The 9,741-nt window shown below is 55.3% G+C and overlaps 1 long non-coding RNA gene across 1 annotated transcript; it reads right to left on the bottom strand.

Moving 5' to 3' along the window:
* Window positions 1-27: 27 nt before the first annotated feature.
* LOC129394529 (uncharacterized) lies at window positions 28-4,100 on the bottom strand. Its single transcript, XR_008621815.2, has 3 exons — window positions 2,951-4,100; window positions 1,046-2,350; window positions 28-813 (listed from the first exon to the last, which is right to left on the bottom strand). It is a non-coding gene; the product is annotated as an uncharacterized LOC129394529 (long non-coding RNA).
* Between the last annotated feature and the right edge of the window lie 5,641 nt (window positions 4,101-9,741).

Below are 9,741 nucleotides of genomic sequence, written 5' to 3'. Positions count from 1 at the left end.
GGGTGCTGCTGAGAGGAGTGGGATGGGAAAGCATGGACTCCCTTTGGGCAGGGGGTCCTGACCTCACACCTCCTCCCAGAGGGTCTCTTGCAAATCCCACGAGGGTGTTGGAGAAAGCAGGCTGGGGCTCTAGCCTTTTGGGCAGGAGTCTCGGACACAGGAAGGGTGGTAATGGGGTACCCCAGGAAACAGCCCCATGCCTCCGAGATGAGAGAGGGGCTGGGGCAGAGCCTGTGAGGTCCACAGCAGGGTCAGAGCTGCCTCCTCAGACCTGGCGTCCCAGTGGGAGGAGGTGGCTTGGGGAGGGGGGTCAGGAGAAGCTGATCCGAAGCACCGTCTGGGTGTGTGTTCCATTGTGGGTCTCCCCGGCATTAGGGGTTAGGGCTTGCGTGGGAAAAGTGGCTCAGTGTTCATGTGTGGGGTTCTGCCAGCCACTGGGCCACCGCCCAACAGCCCAGCTCCGCGTCCACGTGATGCCAACACATCCTGCTTGGCTCAGCAAGAATCCAGTTCCTCAGGCCCCAGTGTAGTCCTCGGAGCTGGCAGCACCAGCAGCAACTGGGAGCTTGTTGGAAACGCGGCATCCCGCGCACCGCCCCCCCGCCCCGCGACACACACACGTACCTACCTGAGAGATCAGAGCCTTCGTTTTCACAACATCCCAGGTGAGACACACACATTAAAGCTGAGAAGCCGGCTGGGCATGGTGGCTCACGCCTGTAATCCCAGCACTTTGGGAGGCCGAGGCAGGCAGATCATCTGAGGTCTGGAGTTTGTGACCAGGCTGGCTAACATGACAAAACCCTGTCTCTACTAAAAAAAATAATAATAAAAAAAATTAGCCGGGTATGGTGGCGGGCACCTGTAATCCCAGCTACTCGGGAGGCTGAGGGGGGAGAATCGCTTGAACCCAGGAGGCAGATGTTGCATTGAGCCAATAATGCGCCATTGCACTCCAGCCTGGGTGACAAGAGTGAAATTCCATCTCAAAATTAAAAACAAAACAAAACAAAACAACAACACCACCACCACCACCATCACAAACCTGAGAAGCCTGGTCCGGGAGCGGACTCCTGGCTGTGTTGCTGAGATGCACGGCTGTCGCGCAGGGCACAGAGCTTTTCTGGAGCCTGAGGTTGACACTACACCTTCTCCTGCCACCTGAGACTCTGCTGCTAGAAGAGGGAGGGGAGAGAGAGGGGCGAAGTCGGCCAGGGCGGCCAGGAGGCAGACACCAAACCCGAGCTGGGAGCCGTGTGTTGCTAGGACCCCAGCGTCCCCTGCTGAGCTCCTTCCTTGGTTCTGACCAGAAGGAAATGGGGCTCAGTCTCTTAAGAAGCCTTCCTTGGCCAGCTCCAAACCCGGGAGGGTCCCCAATCCCTCAGACTAGGATGCTGTGGCCCACACTTGCCTCGACATGTTGCCTTCCCAGCGACCACATCCGTATGAGACAAACTCACATGGGACAGGTGGCCCCAGAGTAAAACGCTAAGACAGTGTCTAAGAAGAAGCTCAAGGCCTTCCCAGAAGTGCTGGCCTCATGTGAGAATCCCACCCGCGCCAGACCCCGTTTCAGATCCTTTGTGAGGGAGGCAGGCCTGTGCCTCCTACCCTACCACAGGTCTTTGGACAAGCAATGAAGCTCCATCTTCTGCTGTCACACCTGGCAGCCATTTCAGAGGAGCCATGGCCTGCCTGGGGTGTCCCTCTGTGGGGGATCTGTCCAGGCTGTGACACCCACCAGCTCGCCACTCTGTATAACTGAGGGCCACATTCCCTACAAAACAGCCCCCAACCCCCCTCCCCCCCACACACACATACAGTGTGATTAAAGTAAAATGCAATTCATGTAAATATCTCCATCAAGGAGTCATACAGGGAAGACCCAAGTGGCCATTGGGAACAGACTAGGGTGTTAGTTTTTTAAATACAGAGGCACAAATAACTGTACACAAGGCAGTTAAATACACAGTGGTGCGACAGCACCTCCTGGTGGTCACTTGAAGTGGTGCACTCAGCAGCGGGTTCCATCTTTCACCAATTTGCCAGGCCTGGCGTTGAAGATTTCGTCTCCAAGGGACCAGGAAGGCCCCAGCTTGAGAGAGGAGGCTCCGATCAATCCAGGGTGCTACTTGGTAGGAGGTCAAGTAAAGGGCTTGATGGGGAATGAAGTGAAAAAATAAGATGTGAGGCTGGGGGATATCACTTTCCTCCATCTCCCCAGGCCCTGTGACCTCGGATAATGCAGAGCTGGCTCCGTGGTTAAGTTCTGTGCCGGCAGCTTTAACCCCTCCTATGGGCCATCAGAGCGCTGACATCTCCAGGCTCCTGGGCTGCACTGCTGCCTTATCTGCTTGTAGGGAAATACAGCACCAAAGATATTTTCATGATAGCACTTCTGGCTCTTTTAGGTAAAAACAGAGACCAAAGTGTCAAGTCCAGGCTGGGATGAGCCCCTGGGGTTGCCCAGCTTCCCTATCACATGGACCTCCATGAGCCATCTGTCTTCCCAACTGTCATACTAAGATTGTGCTTGAATCTGGTTTAGACTCTAATGGCCCTCAGCACCTGATCTGGTGTGGGCCCGCTAACCATCTCCAAAGCTTTACTTAGCATACCCATTTCCTGCCCAGCGTTCATCCCCCACCCAAGATACTCCAGGAGGTGTGAGCTCTGAGATAAATATGTTTGGGAAATGCTACGTCCTTTCTTTCCTTCCAGCCTTGAAGGGTCCTGATGAACAGCAGCATGCTGAAGGCTCCCAGAAGTCTTGTAGTAAAGCAATGTGTTTGCCTTGCCTTAACTAAGCATGTCCCAGGCTATTCGACCTTGGAACCTTTTTGATGCCAACTGTCTACCGACCCATTCAACGCATTTGGGGAAATGCCTGTTATCTCCTCACTGTTCTTCAAACACACCAGCTTAACTCCCACCCCCGGGGCCTTTGTACCTGCTGCTCCTCCAGAACAGCCCAGAGTGTTTCCTTCAGTATCCACAGGGCTCCTCCTCACCATCTCAGGTTTATTCTCAGATGCCGCCTTCCAGCTCCGCCTTCCCTGGCCACCCTATTTAAAATTACACTCCCCAGCATTCCCTGGGCTGTTTCCTGCTGTTTTCTCTGAAGCACTACACCTCTTCCTTGTTTGGGTTTGTCAGCCCCAGTGAAATGTAAAGAATTTTTGCTTGATTCATTTATTGCTCTACCCTTAGCACATAGCAGGTGCTCAATAAATGTTCGGTTGAACGTATGAACGTGTCTTATGGAGAGTATGGAAGTGACAATTACAGGCTTTGGTACCAGAGAGAGGCAGACTGCGCGCTAGGCTTTCATATTCACTGCTGTGGTCCCCACAGGCTCCCTTCCCTCTGCAAAATGGGGTGCCTCCCTCACAAAATCCTCGGCAGCACTGAACAAAATGTCACAGCAGAATCTTTGGCAAGCAGTATGCCCAGTGTAAGCCCTTGATAAATATCACTATTATCTTCATCAATAAAATGCAAGCCCTTCCTGCTGGGGGGATGAGGGTGAGCAGACGCCAGCCTGGGTGTAAATAAGAAGTGTGAGGTTCACACGAGGCTGACAGGGGGCAGCCTTGCTCTCCCCTGTGTTCACAGCCTTGCTTTGGCCACACAGATACTTTCTGAAAGGGGGGTTTGGGGAGAGGCCAGGGAGACTCTCCTGCCCCCATTCCACAGAGGAAAAATGGAACACATTCACCCGACTTCTCAAAGCTGCCAACCAGTCCAGGATGTGCAGTAGGGCCTTCTGACAGCCCACCCAGCTCAGATCTCAGCCACTGCTAAGATTCTCTTGGGGCCCAGAACTTTTCTGGGCCTGACTCCCCTGGGTCTACCTGCCACCCCTGGTCCTGGCTCCAACGGCCTGTGCCCTTGGCCGGCACCTTCAGCCCACACACCCACTACTATACCTTGAGCTGAAAGAAATAGTCCTCGACCTGCTCTTCATTCAATTTCAGCTTGGCAGCCACCAGCTGCTTCAGGGTGCGGGCCACATCCCAGGCCATGCGCACATCCCCGCAAACATAGAGGTGGCCTGGCTCCTCATGGAGTACACGGAGCACCTTGCTGGCCAGCTGCTGCTGCAGGATGTCCTGAACATCTACCTGAAACCAGAGGAAGTGGTGGGTTCAGTCCCCAGCTGCTGGGGACAAGGCTTGCAGGCAGGCCTGCTGTCCTCAGGGAGGTGGGGAGAGGGCACTAAGGGGTGAGGAGTGAGTCCCCTCCCAGCCAGGACCTTGCATGGGGCCAGGCTTAGGATGAGGCGCACAGATGCCCCTGGGGCTGGGCTGGCATTACAGAGATAAATGCTGGACACAGTCCTGCCCTCGAGGGGCTGACCATCCAGTGGGGACCCCAGACTGTCTCTGAATTTGCCATATCTCAAAGAAGCATCAGTGAAGCCAGTCCCCCTGCCCAGGGCTCTGTCTATACTCCGGAAAAGGTAGCCTCTCAATGCAGACTGTCCATCAGGTCCCTGCAGGGTACGGATCCCGGGCTTCCCAGTTAGAAGGTCCAGGAGTCAGTCGGGGACTCTCTGCTCCTGCTCCACACAGGATGCCCAGTGGCCCCAGCACTGGGCACAGAGCACTGGACCCGAGAGGTGCCCTGATGGGACAAATGTGTGAGGACCGAGAGTCTGTTCTGACACCTCCGGCTCAGGAGACAACGCGGCCCTGGGGGCAGCAGAACCCGTCTGAGGGCCGTGGTGGAAGGGTCGGCCGCCCTCCAGTCTTGCTGGGCTTGAGCACAGCCAGCCTGGATCACCTCTCCCTGGGCAGTCGCATGTCCCAGGGGGCCTGCTGGGGACCTTCAGCAGGCTGAGCTCTGGGCTTAACCCGCGTGTGACCTAGGTTAGTCCTGAACCTCTCTGGGCCTGTCGCTTATGCTGTATGAGAGGGTGTAACGCGCTTCATAGCATCACTCTGATGGTTGTGAACTACCTGCATTTTAGAGCTCAAGAGCTGAAGGCTCAGGGAGGCGAGGGGCCCGTGGGGACCCAGGGCTCATACTGAAGCCTGTGTGTGTAATGCTTCACCAGCTTTTAGGCTGCATTTACCTTAGCTTGCCAGGCAGGCGGGAATAGGCGTGTGCACCGCATGCAGCACCCGCTTCCGGGTCATCTCCAGCATCTCCTCCCGGTAGGTGGCGGTCCTCATCTGGGCGGCGGCACCAGAAGACCGGGGTCCGGCGGCCTTCCAGCACTACTGCCGGGAGTCCCGGGCTGTTGTTACCATGTTGGCCACCAGAGGGCGCAACGGCTCCAAGCCCAACTGGAATTCTCACTTAACTCCCACAAGTATCCTAGCTAGTTAATAGCATTATCCCCACTTTACAGATGAGGAAACTGAGGCCCAGGGCATTCAGATCACTCATCCATAGTCACACAACTGAAAATGCAGATGCGGGATTCCCTCAGCCCATCGGAGGTCAAAAGCAAGGACTTTCCCATTACCCCCACTACCAGGAGAGGGAGCCCCGGCTCCGGTGCCGGAGACGTGAAGGCGGCCATTCTAACCCGCAGAGGCCCGCACAGGGAGGCAAACTTGGGAGGTCTTCCCTCCAGAGAGGTCCAGGAACTGTTCGTGGGGCTGCGGTTCTGCTTCTAGGCAGGCGCTGCCCCTGGTGCCCCTGCCACCTGGGAAGCCTCCAGCCTTACCCTTCCGCTGGGAGTCATGGAGCCGCTGCTGCTAGAAACTGTGGCAGGGAGCGAGACCTGTGCCAGGCCTGACAAGGATGCAAGGATAGGAGGGATCCTTGGGGAGGTGGAAGCCGCTGGCACTGAAGAGGACAGGAGAAGAGGGGGCCAGTCCTCAGACACCCCAGGCCCACGCACACACAGGATGGCTGGGGAGCTGGGCCTGTGGGGGGCGGTCATGAGGGGGTGGAGAGGACAAGAAGCTCCTGTTTGATTTCCCTCGTCCTGCAGGCTGCTTCACTTCTGTCCAGGCACGAGCACCTCCCCCAGGTCCTTCTGAAAAAGGGCCAAGCTCACTGGACTCTGGGCCCCTCCAGCACTGCTGTCATCGTTGTCCCTGCTAGAGACAGGCACACCAGTGTGACCCCAGTGTCTTCTTTATGGGCCACGGGGCCCCCGAGCGGCACCTAAACCCCAGATCCCTCCCTTTCCTCCCGGAACCCCCAGGGGTCGGCAGTCCTACAGGGGACAGAGTGGAAGGGGTGCTTACTTCCGCACAAAGCAGGGCACTGGGTTTTGAGGCTTCAGTTGTTGAGCCATGTGCTGCAGACGCCGTGGTGCAGGGGACCCCGGCCATCTGCAACGATACCACGAAGTGACCAACGTCCCCCACTGCCCATGTGCAAACTGTACCAGCTGCTCCGCCCACACCACGGCCTCCTTGGACGCCCCCACTCAGGCACTCTCAGGACTCAATGAGCAGCTGTTTGTTCTGGTTCTGAGATCCACCCTCTATGAGCCCAGAGCTGAGGAAAGTTGAAAGGGACTTAGAGAGGTTGCAGGTTGTTCCATCTGCCCAAGCAGAAACTGAGTTCCGGAGTGGAAAAGTGACTTGGAGAAGGTCACTCAGGTCGCGGTGGAATCAGGTGGACAGCTCAGCTTCCCTGACTCCTACTCCAGTGCCCCTTCCAAAGACTTTCTCCGGGAACACTCCCAGCTCACCACTGAGCTCCACTGACAGCAGCATGAAGTGGCCCCTCAGGGTGGCTACTGCTGTGCGTGCTCATGAGCGTGGCCCTTGCTGGTAGCAACCCTGGGTGGTGGATGAGCTCCGCGCATTTCAGCCTGCTCTGACACCTCGCTTTCCTCCTCAGGGGCCCCTCCCGGGCTTGTAGAAACCCAGGAGGTTTCTCTGGGTTCTGTTCCCCTTACAATGGCCCAGCACTTGAAGGAGGCCTCCAACCAACTGCAGAGGTCCCCCTGGTTTTCCTCGGGATTAAATTTTGCTCTCACAAGACATGTAGGCCTCTCCTCTCCTGGTCTGGGTGGCTGTTCTCTAGCAGGGCAAACAGAGTCTCTGGCCAGTTTTTAGAAACTGTGTTTGTGCTTCCTAGAGGACAGAGGGCTCAGAAGTGTGGGCAGCTCCCAGCTTCGCCCACCCAGGCAACGCTCAGTTACAGAGGGCAGGGCAGGGGGCAGCGGCCAGTGGTGGAGCTGAAACCACCTGGACGAGATGTTGGCCTCCCGCTCTATGGCAGCATCACCCCGCCCCCTGCCACCCTGGCCCACTTTGCTTCCCTCAGTGACCCTGACCTTTCCTTCTTGGCTTCAGCACAATGAGAATCATCTAATTATTTCTATGCCTATCTCTCCACTGCCGCCTCTAGATGCTCCCTGAGAGCAGGGCTGATGTCTGCTGTATTTCCACACCCACCCCAGTGCCAGGCATGAGGAGGTGTGAAATAAACCATCACTGAATGAGCTCAGTAAGTGAATGAACAATCAATGCAGAATCTCCCTTGCGTTCAGGCTGCACGACCAGGAAGACTAAGAACCACTGGCCTCCCACCAAGCACTGGGTGCTCTCCACGTCTGATCTCATTAAATTGTCCCAAGAGTAGTGGAACGGTGGGGTGGTGGAGGACTTGGACTCAGCAGTTAGACTAATCAGGTCCGAATCTCTGCTCTCCACTTACTAACAGTGTGACTTTCTGTGCCACCTGTAAAATGCACACAGGGCCTACCCCACAATGTAACTGATCATATACATACAGAAGGCTTGGTTTAGTGCCTGGTTCCTAGAGATCTCTCCCACACGCCTCCTATTACAGTTAACAACTCTGGGTGGTGGGTGTTCCCTCCCTCCTTGAATTGATGAGGGAGATGAGGCGGAGTTAATGAACAGATGCCCAATAAGGGGCGGAGTGAGGCTGCTCCAGAGCCTCCTCCCTGGGCTCACCTCGGGTGTGGTAGGTGACCACGGCCACAGTCAGGTGGATCTCCATGGGCATGTGATCCCGGGAGGAGCTCGTGGAGTAGAACCTGGGTTTCAGAATGGGGAGCTGGGAGAGCAGGAAGCCAGCAGACACCCGCAGGGATGGAAACTCCTCCAGCACCTCCAGGAACGTGAGGCTGTTGGTGAACTTCCACTTGCTGTACTCTGAGGGTAAGTGGAGGGTGATGTGAGCGACTCAGGGCGCCTGCCCCTCTTTGGGGGAAAAGGCTTTCACAACCCAGTAGTCATTCATTCATTCACTCACTCAACAAACAAGTCCATGTGCCAGGCACTGTCCAGGGTGCTGAGACTACCGAGCTTGAGAAGAAATAGTTCCTGTCCTGGAGGAACTCAGTCCAGTACATTTATCTAACTTATGTGACCTCCACTGTCGGCAACTTATGGGCAGAGGTCAAATTTTTGTTGCAATTTAATTTGGGGCAAGGCTTTGGAACCAATCAGACCTGGGTTTAAATCTTGGCTGGGTGTCCTCACTAGCTGTGGAATCTCATCCCAATTACTTAACCTTTGTGAAACAAGGATAGTAATGCCTGCCTTGTGGGGATGTTATGGAAATTAAATGAGAAAGCATGTGCCAAGTTAGTACATTGCAGCCACAAAATAATGGTGATGGAGGTAGTTGGAATCGAGATAATTAACTATAATGATGACAATAATAATGACAACCAGTGCCTTTTGCAGACTTGGAACCAGACAGTTGCAGGTGAGTTAATGCATTCTCTCATTAACTTATTAATTCAACTCTCCATCTGTCACTCTGCCCATTATGCCCATTTATCCATTCATCCACACCATCCATCCCCCAGTACATCTTAAGTGACAAGTTTAATTCCAGTTTTGGGGAAAGCAAAGATGGATAAGGATGGCTCCCCTTTCTAGCTAATGTTCAAGGCAGTGCACTCTGGTTGCATCTTGCAGACACTTGGAAAAACTCAGTTCACTCAACACAACTGTGTCCTAGACATGGGCCAGCGGACGATGCCTGGCTTCCCACCAGCCTTTGACAAGTCTCACTTTGGGAACCTGGTGTGGATCCCTCTTGGGAGTTAAAGACCAGCTCTGGACTCTGGCTCCCCACATGCTGGGACCCCCCACATACCCCCACTGCCCACCAGCCCTGATCTTCACCTGGCACAGGGCCTCCAGCCTCTGTCTCTCAGTCGCTTCTGTGGCCACCTGGGCCAGCTTTTGGAGCAGCAGTTGGATTGGGGGGTGGTGAAGTACAGGAAGTAGGTGAGGGCCTGGCTGAGTGAGCAGGGGGGCAGCCTCTTGTCACTGACCCAGTAGCTGCCCGGATGGGGAAGGAAGGCGTCAGGATGGAAAAGAGGCCCCATTCAGGATTCTCAGTAGGTAGAGAGGCACCCAGGGCAGACACCCCCTATTCTCCAGCTGCAGGGGAAAGGAGGCTCTAAAGACCTGGCTCTAAGAGCAAAAGGCAGGAAGAAGGTGGCACATAGAGAAAGGACTGCCAGGGAAGGCTGATCACCAGCCCCCAAAGGGGCAGTAAGTTGGCGTGGTCCTGATAAACTAACCATGTCCTTCTCTGGCCCAGACCTGAACTTTAGCAAGACATTCACTGGTGATCTACAGACTCGCAATGACTAAATCCACCAAAGACTAATGGATACCTCACAGGCCAGTTGTTCACTTGGAGAAAAGCCCATGACTGCAGTCCCCTGGGTGCTATACCAAGAGGTGCTGTGTGAGCAGAAGACGAGCTCAAAGGGAACTCCCAGGGGGCAGCATGCAGGGCAGTCACAGCACAGACCCTGGGGCTGGAAGACACGGG

The sequence above is a fragment of the Pan paniscus genome, chromosome 19, assembly GCF_029289425.2.
Source record: "Pan paniscus chromosome 19, NHGRI_mPanPan1-v2.0_pri, whole genome shotgun sequence".
NCBI classification, from domain to species: domain Eukaryota; kingdom Metazoa; phylum Chordata; class Mammalia; order Primates; family Hominidae; genus Pan; species Pan paniscus.
The sequence above is the reverse complement of the archived record's forward strand: the minus strand, read 5'-3'. Positions and strand labels throughout refer to the sequence as shown.